A 13148-nucleotide genomic window follows, 5' to 3' on the forward strand; every position below is an offset into this window, starting at 1 on the left:
CGGGTTTCATCCCCGTTGTGGTTGGGCTTTGATGGGCCATTAAACTGTCTCTGTTTAATTTCCAGGATGCCTGAGTCAGTCAGTGACACAGAGCCCGGTAGTGGTGACCAGGGAGGAGTGCCAGTCTCTCACCATAAACTGTGTTTTCAATGCTGGTTATCGGGCTTTTTTCAAATTGGGAATTTCTTTCGACAATCTCGGACCGGGACATGTTGGACGCCGATCTGGAGTGGAGGGAGATTTGTTGTCAGGACTCAAAAAGCAAAACAGTCATTTTCGCTGGAAGTTCTGGATGTGAGAGTTGAAGACAGCGCCACCTACTACTGCAACGCTCATCACTGGTACTGCACACATGTTGGATGGAACTGTCACCGTGGAAGGGCCCTGAGCAATTACCGCCACAATTGAAATATATTTTCAAGAGCACGGAGAGTGAATTATCCGGTTGGTCTTATTATTATTGTATTCCAGTGTGATTTTATTTATTTTCGCCATTCAGTTATCTTTCTGGAGGACAACAATCTTTTTTTATGTCAGTTCGGATTGTCCTCAGTTAATATGAAGCTCACATCTCCGGGCAATGTTCTTGGGGCGATGTTATAAGGGCCCAAGGCCTCACACAGAATCCTTTGAACCGACAGGTAGCTTGAAACATTGATTATTGTTTATTTATCTAAAACTCCTGAATAATTTTGCAATTCAAACTGTCCAGTGATGATTTTCCGACAGGTTGACGCAAAGGCGGTTCTTGTACTGGTGAGACTGAGAGCCGTGTCACTGTGATACGTTTTGAAAGATGGTGATGCAGATGGATCCGGAACGGTTGTGATGGTCACTCCCGGTAAGTGACTCCAAACCAAACCGTATTACAGACGAGAAAGGTTGGATGTGGAGAACTAGTGATAATGTAATTGGACCAGTAATCCAGAAACCATGCCAATACTCCGGTAACATGGGTTCAGATTTCAGCACAACAACGTGTGGAATTTAAATTCAATAAATAAAACAAATAGAAGTAAAAGCTAGTCTTGGTATGGTGAGCGTGCAACCATTGTCGATTATTGCAAGCCATCTGGTTCAGTAACGCTCTTTATGGAAGGAAATATGTCGTTCTTGTCTGAACTACTCGGTATTGGACGGCAGACACAAAGCAATGTAGTTTACTCTTTAATGACCAATACAATAATGACCTCGCAAGCCATTTAGTTTTATCAAACCGTTGCAAAGTCTAAAGTGTGACATTTGAACAGACCACTCGGTACACCATCTTGCACCCGCTTAGGCATCGGAAATACTGTGGCACGAGCAGCTGCATGGGCTTGTCATTGTGTTAACTCTGCTATAAATGCAAGTTGTCTCTTTGGTAACTATGAGGAAGATTTATGCAGGAGCTGCTCGCCTTTGCAATATATACACCTCACTCGCCACCTCAGCTGATGAACCTATTGAACACAATTGAAAGAAGCATTGATTGTGGCAGTGACCGAAATGAATCCCAGTCTAGAATTCTATGTAAAGGATTTGGGCTCCTACTTGAGAAAGGATCGACATGCTTTGAAGGAAGTGAGGAAATAATCATCCATCTATTTCCAGAGATAAAAGGATTATCCTCCGAAAGAGAGTATGAAGCGAAAACAGACGTTTAGAGGAATGAGAGTTGATCTCTTTAGAAAATATAACATTTTTATGCGGCTTGTTGGGACAGATTCTGGGTTGCTTCTTCCTCAGGCTGCGAAGTATAACTCGGGGTCAGTTTGAGAATACAGGTTCAAATATTAAAACTGAAAAGAGGAGAATTTTCTTCAGTCAAATTCATTGTTGTGAATTTCTGAATTCCATATCTCAGAAGCGGTGAGTACTCCGTGGTTGACTATATTCAAGGCAGTGTTGGATAGAGTTATAGAACCTAAAGGAATCAAGGGACGTAGAGAAACTACGGGAAAACGTAGTTCAGGCTTGAGATCAGCGGGTTATTTCTGAAAGGCCGAGATGGGTTCAAAGTTAAATGGGAGCCCCTGCCGATTTGTTCGATTCTATGTTGCAATTTATTAAATTTCTGAGGAAAGAGATCAGCAGCAATATACATCTCACAGGAAAAGGTGAACAAGTTGTGCCACCATTCTCTGCGGACAGAGATCCTTGAGGAGAATTGAGATAAATCTCCAATAATTTGAAGAGTATAATGAGATGGTGGTGGTGCAAATAATTTTCCTGACTGATCCAGGTAAATAGGGCATTATGCAGGGGGGTGGTTTAGCTAAACAGCCAACTGGCTCGTGATACAGAGCAAGGCCAACAGCGTAGTTTCAATTCTCGTACCGACTGATGTTTTGATGTTATTAATAAAGAAGCATTGATTGTGGCAGTGACCGAAATGACGTTTCCCTCGCCTGAGGTGCGGTGATCACGTTAAATCACCACCAGTCAGCTCTCCCCCTCAAAGGGGAAAACGGTCTTTGGTCATCTGGGATTATGGTCTGAGGTGAGGTGGCAAGATGGATACAGAACTGGTTCGGTCACAGAAGGCAAAGGGTAGCAAAGGGTGTTTCTGAATGGAAGGTTGTGACTAGTGGCGTTCCACAGTGCTGGGGCCTCTGTTGTTTGTGGTGTACATAAACAATTTGGAGGACTATGTAGCCAGTCTGATTCGTAAGTTCGCGGATGACACCAAGGTTGGTGGAGTGGCAGATAGTGTTGAGGATTGTCAGAAGATGCAGCAGGACACAGATAGTTTGGCGACTTGGGCAGAGAAATGGCCGGTGGAGTTTAATCCGGACAACTGTGAGGTAATGCATTTTGCTAGGTTGAACATAGAGGGGAAATATACAGTAAGTGGCAAAACTCTTCGGAATATAGAAAGTCAGAGAGATCTGGTCGTGCATGTCCACAGATCTTTGAAGGTGGCAACAGAAGTGGACAAGGTGGTCAAGAAAGCATACAGAATGCTTGCCTTCATTTGTCGGGGCATCGAGTATAACACCTGGCAAGTCATTCTACAGTTGTATAGAAACTTTGTAAGGCCGCACTTGGAATATTGCGCACAACGTTGGTCACCACACTTCCAGCAGGATGTGGAGGCTTTGGAGAGGGTGCAGAGGACGTTTACCAGGATGTTGCCTTGTCTGGAAGGTGTTAGCTATGTGGAGAGGCTGAATAGACTTGGACTCTTTTCATTAGAAAGACGTAGGCCGTGGGGTGTCCTGATAGACGTCCACAAGATTATGAGGGGCATGTATAGAGTGGACGGGCAGGCACGCTTTCCCAGCGTGGAGGGGTCAGTCAGCAAGGGGCATAGGCTTATGGTCCGTGTGGTAACGTTTAGAGGAGATGTGCGAGGCAGGTTTTTACACAGTGGGTGGTGAGTGCCTGGAACGCGTTGCCAGGGGAGGTTGTGGAAGCAGATACATTAATGACGTTCATAAGGCATCTTTGCAAACACATAGATAGGATGGATATAGAGGGATACGGCACAAGGAAGTGCTGAGGGTTTTAGCAAAGGTTGGTATCATGACTTGTACAGGCTTGGAGGGCCGAAGGGTCTGTTCCTGTTCTGTATTGTTCCTTGTTCTTTATTCTTTTTTCTTTGCCTGCAGAATACTCACAATATAAATCAGTTGGAGTGAATGGCCTCTTTATGCTCTGCCGATTTTGCATAATGTAAAAGCTAGGGAAAAAAAGACCCAGGAGAGAATCAGTTCATGACGGAAAGAATTGTTATTGTCAGAGAGCCCGAAGAGGCAGTTCCCAGTGAGTAACAGGAAAACCCACCGCGGAAACTGAACACACTGAATCCAACCGACACCTGAGAGATTTTGGGACACGTTTGCACCATTGCAAAAAAGGCAACAAGTACAAAGTAAATGTAGAAATAAAATGAAACTTATCGGAAATATTTCACATTGAAGTGATATACGGAAAAATGATGCTAATAGAAGAAAGCTGACAGACCGACAAATAGATGGAAAAGCAGATCGAAACGTCGGAGAGATGTTGAACTGCAATAAATTTGTGGTCATCAAAGTTTAACTTAGGTTAGACCCAATTGGTGCTGATGAATCGCAATAATTTCGCTGTACGGATTGACGCAATACAGTTGGCTTCGTATCAGACAACCGTTTTGGAAACAGATTGCCTGTGAAAGTAACATTTTCCCTCGGTTTGTCTCTCTCCAAGGAAACTGAAAACTAAAATGTAATATACATCATAGAATCGAGTGCGGCAGGATTAAAAGACAGGACCTCGAGGGTTGTAATCTCGGGATTACTCCCTGTGCCACGTGCCAGTGAGGCTAGAAATAGGAAGATAGAGCAGATAAACACGTGGCTAAACAACTGGTGTAGGAGGGAGGGTTTCCGTTATCTGGACCACTGGGAGCTCATCCGGGGCAGGTGTGACCTGTATAAGATGGACGGGTTGCATCTAAACCAGAGAGGCATAAATATCCTGGCCGCGAGGTTTGCTAGTGTCACACGGGAGGGTTTAAACTAGTATGGCAGGGGGGTGGGCACGGGAGCAATAGGTCAGAAGGTGAGAGCATTGAGGGAGAGCTAGGGAATAGGGACAGTGTGGCTCTGAGGCAGAGCAGACGGGGAGAAGTTGCTGAACACAGCGGGTCTGGTGGCCTGAAGTGCATATGTTTTAATGCAAGGAGCATTACAAAGAACAAAGAACAAAGAACAAAGAAATGTACAGCACAGGAACAGGCCCTTCGGCCCTCCATGCCCGTGCCGACCATACCGCCCGACTAAACTACAATCTTCTACACTTCCTGGGTCCGTATCCTTCTATTCCCATCCTATTCATATATTTGTCAAGATGCCCCTTAAATGTCCCTATCGTCCCTGCTTCCACTACCTCCTCCGGTAGCGAGTTCCAGGCACCCACTACCCTCTGCGTAAAAAACTTGCCTCGTACATCTACTCTAAACCTTGCCCCTCTCACCTTAAACCTATGCCCCCTAGTAATTGACCCCTCTACCCTGGGGAAAAGCCTCTGACTATCCACTCTGTCTATGCCCCTCATAATTTTGTATACCTCTATCAGGTCGCCCCTCAACCTCCTTCGTTCCAGTGAAAACAAACCGAGTTTATTCAATCGCTCCTCAAAGCTTATGCCTTCCATACCAGGCAACATTCTGGTAAATCTCTTCTGCACCCTCTCTAAAGCCTCCACATCCTTCTGGTAGTGTGGCGACCAGAATTGAACACTATACTCCAAGTGTGGCCTAACTAAGGTTCTGTACAGCTGCAACATGACTTGCCAATTCTTATACTCAATGCCCCGGCCAATGAAGGCAAGCATGCCGTATGCCTTCTTGACTACCTTCTCCACCTGTGTTGCCCCTTTCAATGACCTGTGGACCTGTACTCCTAGATCTCTTTGACTTTCAATACTCTTGAGGGTTCTACCATTCACTGTATATTCCCTACCTGCATTAGCCCTTCCAAAATGCATTACCTCACATTTGTCCGGATTAAACTCCATCTGCCATCTCTCCGCCCAAGTCTCCAGACAATCTAAATCCTGCTGTATCCTCAGACAGTCCTCATCGCTATCCGCAATTCCACCAACCTTTGTGTCGTCTGCAAACTTACTAATCAGACCAGTTACATTTTCCTCCAAATCATTTATATATACTACAAACAGCAAAGGTCCCAACACTGATCCCTGTGGAACACCACTGGTCACAGCCCTCCAATTAGAAAAGCATCCCTCCATTGCTACCCTCTGCCTTCTATGGCCTAGCCAGTTCTGTATCCACCTTGCCAGTTCACCCCTGATCCCGTGTGACTTCACCTTTTGTACTAGTCTACCATGAGGGACCTTGTCAAAGGCCTTACTGAAGTCCATATAGACAACATCTACTGCCCTACCTGCATCAATCATCTTAGTGACCTCCTCGAAAAACTCTATCAAGTTAGTGAGACACGACCTCCCCTTCACAAAACCGTGCTGCCTCTCACTAATACGTCCAATTGCTTCCAAATGGGAGTAGATCCTGTCTCGAAGAATTCTCTCCAGTAATTTCCCTACCACTGAAGTAAGGCTCACCGGCCTGTAGTTCCCGGGATTATCCTTGCTACCCTTCTTAAACAGAGGAACAACATTGGCTATTCTCCAGTCCTCCGGAACATCCCCTGAAGACAGCGAGGATCCAAAGATTTCTGTCAAGGCCTCAGCAATTTCCTCTCCAGCCTCCTTCAGTATTCTGGGGTAGATCCCATCAGGCCCTGGGGACTTATCTACCTTAATATTTTTTACGGGTAAGGCAGATGAACTTAGAGCTTGGATTACTACTTGGAACTATGATGTTGTTGCCATTACAGAGACCTGGTTGAGGGAAGGGCAGGATTGGCAGCTAAACGTTCCAGGATTTAGATGTTTCAGGCGGGATAGAGGGGGATGTAAAAGGGGAGGCAGAGTTGCGCTACTTGTTCGGGAGAATATCACAGCTATACTACGAGAGGACACCTCAGAGGGCAGTGAGGCTATATGGGTAGAGATCAGGAATAAGAAGGGTGCAGTCACAATGTTGGGGGTATACTACAGGCCACCCAACAGCCAGCGGGAGATAGAGGAGCAGATAGGTAGACAGATTTTGGAAAAGAGTAAAAACAACAGGGTTGTGGTGATGGGAGACTTCAACTTCCCCAATATTGACTGGGACTCACTTAGTGCCAGGGGCTTAGATGGGGCGGAGTTTGTAAGGAGCATCCAGGAGGGCTTCTTAAAACAATATGTAAACAGGCCAACTAGGGAAGGGGCGGTACTGGACCTGGTATTGGGGAATGAGCCCGGCCAGGTGGTAGATGTTTCAGTAGGGGAGCATTTCGGTAACAGTGACCACAATTCAGTAAGTTTTAAAGTACTGGTGGACAAGGATAAGAGTGGTCCGAGGATGAATGTGCTAAATTGGGGGAAGGCTAATTATAACAATATTAGGCGGGAACTGAAGAACATAGATTGGGGGCGGATGTTTGAGGGCAAATCAACATCTGACATGTGGGAGGCTTTCAAGTGTCAGTTGAAAGGAATACAGGACCGGCATGTTCCTGTGAGGAAGAAAGATAAATACGGCAATTTTCGGGAACCTTGGATGACGAGTGATATTGTAGGCCTCGTCAAAAAGAAAAAGGAGGCATTTGTCAGGGCTAAAGGGCTGGGAACAGACGAAGCCTGTGTGGCATATAAGGAAAGTAGGAAGGAACTTAAGCAAGGAGTCAGGAGGGCTAGAAGGGGTCACGAAAAGTCATTGGCAAATAGGGTTAAGGAAAATCCCAAGGCTTTTTACACGTACATAAAAAGCAAGAGGGTAGCCAGGGAAAGGGTTGGCCCACTGAAGGATAGGCAAGGGAATCTATGTGTGGAGCCAGAGGAAATGGGCGAGATACTAAATGAATACTTTGCATCAGTATTCACCAAAGAGAAGGAATTGGTAGATGTTGAGTCTGGAGAAGGGGGTGTAGATAGCCTGGGTCTCATTGTGATCCAAAAAGACGAGGTGTTGGGTGTCTTAAAAAATATTAAGGTAGATAAGTCCCAAGGGCCTTATGGGATCTACCCCAGAATACTGAAGGAGGCTGGAGAGGAAATTGCTGAGGCCTTGACAGAAATCTTTGGATCCTCGCTGTCTTCAGGGGATGTCCCGGAGGACTGGAGAATAGCCAATGTTGTTCCTCTGTTTAAGAAGGGTAGCAAGGATAATCCCGGGAACTACAGGCCGGTGAGCCTTACTTCAGTGGTAGGGAAATTACTGGAGAGAATTCTTCGAGACAGGATCTACTCCCATTTGGAAGCAAATGGACGTATTAGTGAGAGGCAGCACGGTTTTGTGAAGGGGAGGTCGTGTCTCACTAACTTGATAGAGTTTTTCGAGGAGGTCACTCAGATGATTGATGCAGGTAGGGCAGTAGATGTTGTCTATATGGACTTCAGTAAGGCCTTTGACAAGGTCCCTCATGGTAGACTAGTACAAAAGGTGAAGTCACACGGGATCAGGGGTGAACTGGCAAGGTGGATACAGAACTGGCTAGGCCATAGAAGGCAGAGGGTAGCAATGGAGGGATGCTTTTCTAATTGGAGGGCTGTGACCAGTGGTGTTCCACAGGGATCAGTGCTGGGACCTTTGCTCTTTGTAGTATATATAAATGATTTGGAGGAAAATGTAACTGGTCTGATTAGTAAGTTTGCAGACGACACAAAGGTTGGTGGAATTGCGGATAGCGATGAGGACTGTCTGAGGATACAGCAGGATTTAGATTGTCTGGAGACTTGGGCGGAGAGATGGCAGATGGAGTTTAATCCGGACAAATGTGAGGTAATACATTTTGGAAGGGCTAATGCAGGTAGGGAATATACAGTGAATGGTAGAACCCTCAAGAGTATTGAAAGTCAAAGAGATCTAGGAGTACAGGTCCACAGGTCATTGAAAGGGGCAACACAGGTGGAGAAGGTAGTCAAGAAGGCATACGGCATGCTTGCCTTCATTGGCCGGGGCATTGAGTATAAGAATTGGCAAGTCATGTTGCAGCTGTATAGAACCTTAGTTAGGCCACACTTGGAGTATAGTGTTCAATTCTGGTCGCCACACTACCAGAAGGATGTGGAGGCTTTAGAGAGGGTGCAGAAGAGATTTACCAGAATGTTGCCTGGTATGGAGGGCATAAGCTATGAGGAGCGATTGAATAAACTCGGTTTGTTCTCACTGGAACGAAGGAGGTTGAGGGGCGACCCGATAGAGGTATACAAAATTATGAGGGGCATAGACAGAGTGGATAGTCAGAGGCTTTTCCCCAGGGTAGAGGGGTCAATTACTAGGGGGCATAGGTTTAAGGTGAGAGGGGCAAGGTTTAGAGTAGATGTACGAGGCAAGTTTTTTACGCAGAGGTTAGTGGGTGCCTGGAACTCGCTACCGGAGGAGGTAGTGGAAGCAGGGACGATAGGGACATTTAAGGGGCATCTTGACAAATATATGAATAGGATGGGAATAGAAGGATACGGACCCAGGAAGTTTAGAAGATTGTAGTTTAGTCGGGCAGTATGGTCGGCACGGGCTTGGAGGGCCGAAGGGCCTGTTCCTGTGCTGTACATTTCTTTGTTCTTTGTTCTTTGATTACATTCGGCCCTTTGCGTAGATGCTTATCCTCTTTCAATGCAATCAAATTGCTCCAACTAATCCAAAATTTCAAGGTTGCTCTGCATTTTTTACAGGTCCAGCACAGGTTGATTTTCAGTTTGAAAGTTACTCCTAAATGTGATCCCGACACGCTGTCTGCCATTGCATTCCAGATCGGAAGAAATCGTGTGTAAAATAAAATATCACTTATTAACCATTTGAACATATTTTATTTTTCGAAAAAGCATAAACTGTTCGAACCGGCTGCAAATTCAGACAAAGACACCAGTGGGATGCACTTCACAAACACCCGGGAACCAGCGGATATACGAACAAATAATGTTTATTTTTATCCTGCAGATTCCAATTCCCTGGTGTCCAAGACCACGCCTTTCCAAACCTCTGCTGCCGGTGACACAGTTACTTTAAACTGGGAATATTCAGGGTTCTGTCAGTACACAGCACACTGGTACCGCCAGTCCCCAGGACAGGCTCTGGAATACCTGCTTCAGAGACACACTTCAGGGGAGGAGAATAAAGAAACCGCTGCCGGGGGAAGAATTTCTGCTTCTGTCGATACTGCCAAGAAAATCAGCCGGTGAAACATCTCTGAACTTCAACTGAGCGACTCCGCTGTGTATTACGCTGCATTGAGCCGGCACACAGCACAGTGATACAGAGCACGGAGAGAGCTAGCAAAAACCTGAACATGGTGAGGATTACACACAGTGACACAGAGCACGGAGAGAGCTGGACAGAAACCTGAACATGGTGTGGATTACACACACAGTGATACAGAGCACGGAGAGAGCTGTACAGAAACCTAAACATGGTGAGGATTACACACACAGTGATACAGAGCACGGAGAGAGCTGTACAGAAACCCAAACATGGTGTGGATTACACACACAGTGATACAGAGCACGGAGAGAACTTTAGAAAACCCTGAACATGGTGAGGATTACAGACACAGTGATGCAGAGCACGGAGAGAACTTTAGAAAACCCTGAACATGGTGAGGATTACAGACACAGTGATACAGAGCACGGACAGAACTTTAGAAAACACTGAACATGGTGAGGATTACAGACACAGTGATACAGAGCACAGTGATAAGGGGCTGCTTTAGCACAGGGCTAAATCGTTGGCTTTGAAAGCAGACCAAGGCAGGCCAACAGCACGATTCAATTCCCGTACCAGCCTCCCCGAACAGGCGCCGGAATGTGGCGTCTAGGGACTTTTCACAGTAACTTCATTTAAAGCCTACTTGTGACAATAAGATATTTTCATTTTCATTTTTCAAAGCATGGAGGGAGCCGCAGAAAGCCCGAATGTGAAAGGTTTACAGTAACATCTTGACAAATGTGAGGTAATCCATTTTGGTAGGAATAACAGCAATAGGGATAATTATTTAAATTATAAAATATTAAAACATGCTGCTGTGCAGAGGGACCTTGCTGTCCTGGTGCCTGTGTCGCAAAATGTTGGTTTACAGGTGATTAAGAAGACGAATGCAGTCTTGTCCTTCGTTGCTGGAGGGATGGAGTTTAAGACTGGGGAGGTTATGCTGAACTGTATAAGGTGATAGTGAGGCCAGACCTGGAGTTTTGTGTTCAGTTCTGGTCTCCTTACCTGAGAAAGGACGTCCTGGCGCTAGAGGGTGTGCAGAGGAGATTCATTTGGTTAATCCTAGAGTTGAGGGGGTTGGATTACGAGGAGAGGGTGTGTAGACTGGGACTGTACTCGTTTGAATTTGGAAGGATGCGGGGGGGGGGGGGGGGGGGTGGAATCGTATGGAAACATATAAAATTAAGAAGGAATAGGTGGGATAGATTCGGTGGGGGGGGGGGGGGGGGTGGTGGGTGCTGTTCCCACTGGCGGGTGAAAGCAGAACGAGAGAGCATAGGCTCAAAATAAGAAGAAGTAGAACATAAAAGAACATCGAACATAAAAAAAGTACAGCACAGTACAGGCCCTTCAGCCCACGATGTTGTCCCGACCATTTACCCCAATCTAAGATCAACGTAACCTACTACCCCTTCAATTTACGGCTGTCCATGTGCCTGTCTAAGGGTCGCTTAAATGTCCCTCATGACTCTGACTCCACCAGCTCTGCTGGCAGTACATTCCACACACACCACTCTCTGTGTAAAGAACCTACCTCTGACATCTTCCCTATACTATCCTCCAATCACCTTAAAATTATGTCCCCTCATGACAGCCATTTCCACCCTGGGGAAAAGTCTCTGGCTATCCACTCTATCCATGCCTCTCATTACCTTGTACACCTCTATCAAGCCACCTCTCTTCCTTCTTCCCTCCAGTGAGTAAAGCCCTAGCTCCCTCAACTTTTCTTCATAAGACATGCCCTCCAGTCCAGGCAGCATCCTGGTAAATCTCCTCTGTATCCTCTCCAAAGCAGCCACATCATTCCTATAATGAGGCGACCAGAACTGGACACAATATTCCAAGTGTGATTTAACTCGAGTTTTATTAAGCTGCAGCAGAACTTCGCTGCTCTTAAACTCAATCCCCTTGTTAATGAAAACCAACACACCATACGCCTTCTTAACAACCCTATCAACCTGGGTGGCAACTTTGAGGGATCTGTGTACGAGGACCCAAAGATCCCTCTGTTCCTCCACACGTCCAAGAATCCTGCCTTTACCCTGTATTCAGCATTCAAATTCGACCTTCCAAAATGAATCACTTCACGTTTATCAAGGTTGAACTCCATCTGCCACTTCTCAGCCCAGCTCTGCATCCTGTCAATGTCCTATTGTAACCTGAAACAACCCTCAACATTATCTACAACTCCACTAACCTTGGTATCACCGGTAAACTTCTCACCCACCCGTCCACTTCCTCATCCAAGTTATTAATAAGAACTACAAAGAGCTGAGGCCCCAGAACAGATCCTTGCGTGACATTGGTCACCGATCTCCAGGCAGAATAATTTCCATCCACTAACACTCGCTGGCTTCTTTCGGCCAGCCAATAATGTATCCAGACAGCCAAATTTCCCTGTATCCCATGCCCCCTAACTTTCTGAATGAGCTTACCATGGGGAACCTTATTAAATGCCTTTGTGAAATCCATTTACACCACATCCAGTGCCCGACCTTCATCAATGTGTCTCGTCACATCCTCAAAGAATTCAATGAGGTTTGTGAGGCATGAGCTGCCCCTCACAAAGCCTTACTGACTATCTTTAATCAAACTGTTTTTTCTAAATAATCATAAATCCTATCTCTCAGAATCCTTTCCAATAATTTGCTCACCACAGACGTAAGACTGATGGGTCTGTAATTCCCAGGGATTTCCCTATTCCCTTTCTTGAATAGTGGAGCAACATTTGCCTCTCTCCAGTCATCCGGTACTACTCCAGTGAAATGTCAGGGCGCAAAGATTATCGCCAACGGCGCAGCAATCTCCTCCCTCGCTTCCCGTAGTAACCTTGGGTATATCCCCTCAGGCCCAGGGGACCTATCTATCCTGATGCTTTTCAAAATTTCCAACACATCCTTCTTCTTAATATCAACCTGTTAGAGTCTATTAACCTGCTTCACTTTGTTCACATGGGCAACAAGGTCCCTCTCTCTTGAATACTGAGGCAAAGTATTCATTTAGGCCGCCCCCATCTCTTCCGACTCTAGGCACAAGTTCCCTCCACTATCCGTGAACGGCCCTATTCTCACTCTGATCATCCTCTTATTTCTCACATAAGTGTCGAACGCCTTGGGGTTTTCCCTAATCGTTCCCACCAGGGCTTTTTCATGCCCCCTTCTATCTCTCCTCAGTCCATTTTTGCTTTCATGCCTGGCTACCTTCTAACCCTCTGGAGCCGAGTCAGATACTTGTTTCCTCAAACTTACATAAGCTTGCTCCTGACTAGAAACTCCACTTATCTTGTCATCCAAGGCCCCTTCACCTTACCATTCCTTCCTCGTCTCAGTGGGACAACACTACCCAGCACTCGCAGCTAGTGCTCCTTAAACAATCCCCACATTACTGTTGTGCATTTCCCCAAGAA

General features: G+C 46.0%; 1 pseudogene; it reads left to right on the forward strand.

Moving 5' to 3' along the window:
* The first annotated feature begins 66 nt into the window (after positions 1–66).
* On the forward strand, positions 67–9789 carry LOC140417866 (uncharacterized; annotated as a pseudogene).
* Positions 9790–13148: the final 3359 nt, after the last annotated feature.

Source organism: Scyliorhinus torazame, chromosome 5, assembly GCF_047496885.1.
Source record: "Scyliorhinus torazame isolate Kashiwa2021f chromosome 5, sScyTor2.1, whole genome shotgun sequence".
NCBI classification, from domain to species: domain Eukaryota; kingdom Metazoa; phylum Chordata; class Chondrichthyes; order Carcharhiniformes; family Scyliorhinidae; genus Scyliorhinus; species Scyliorhinus torazame.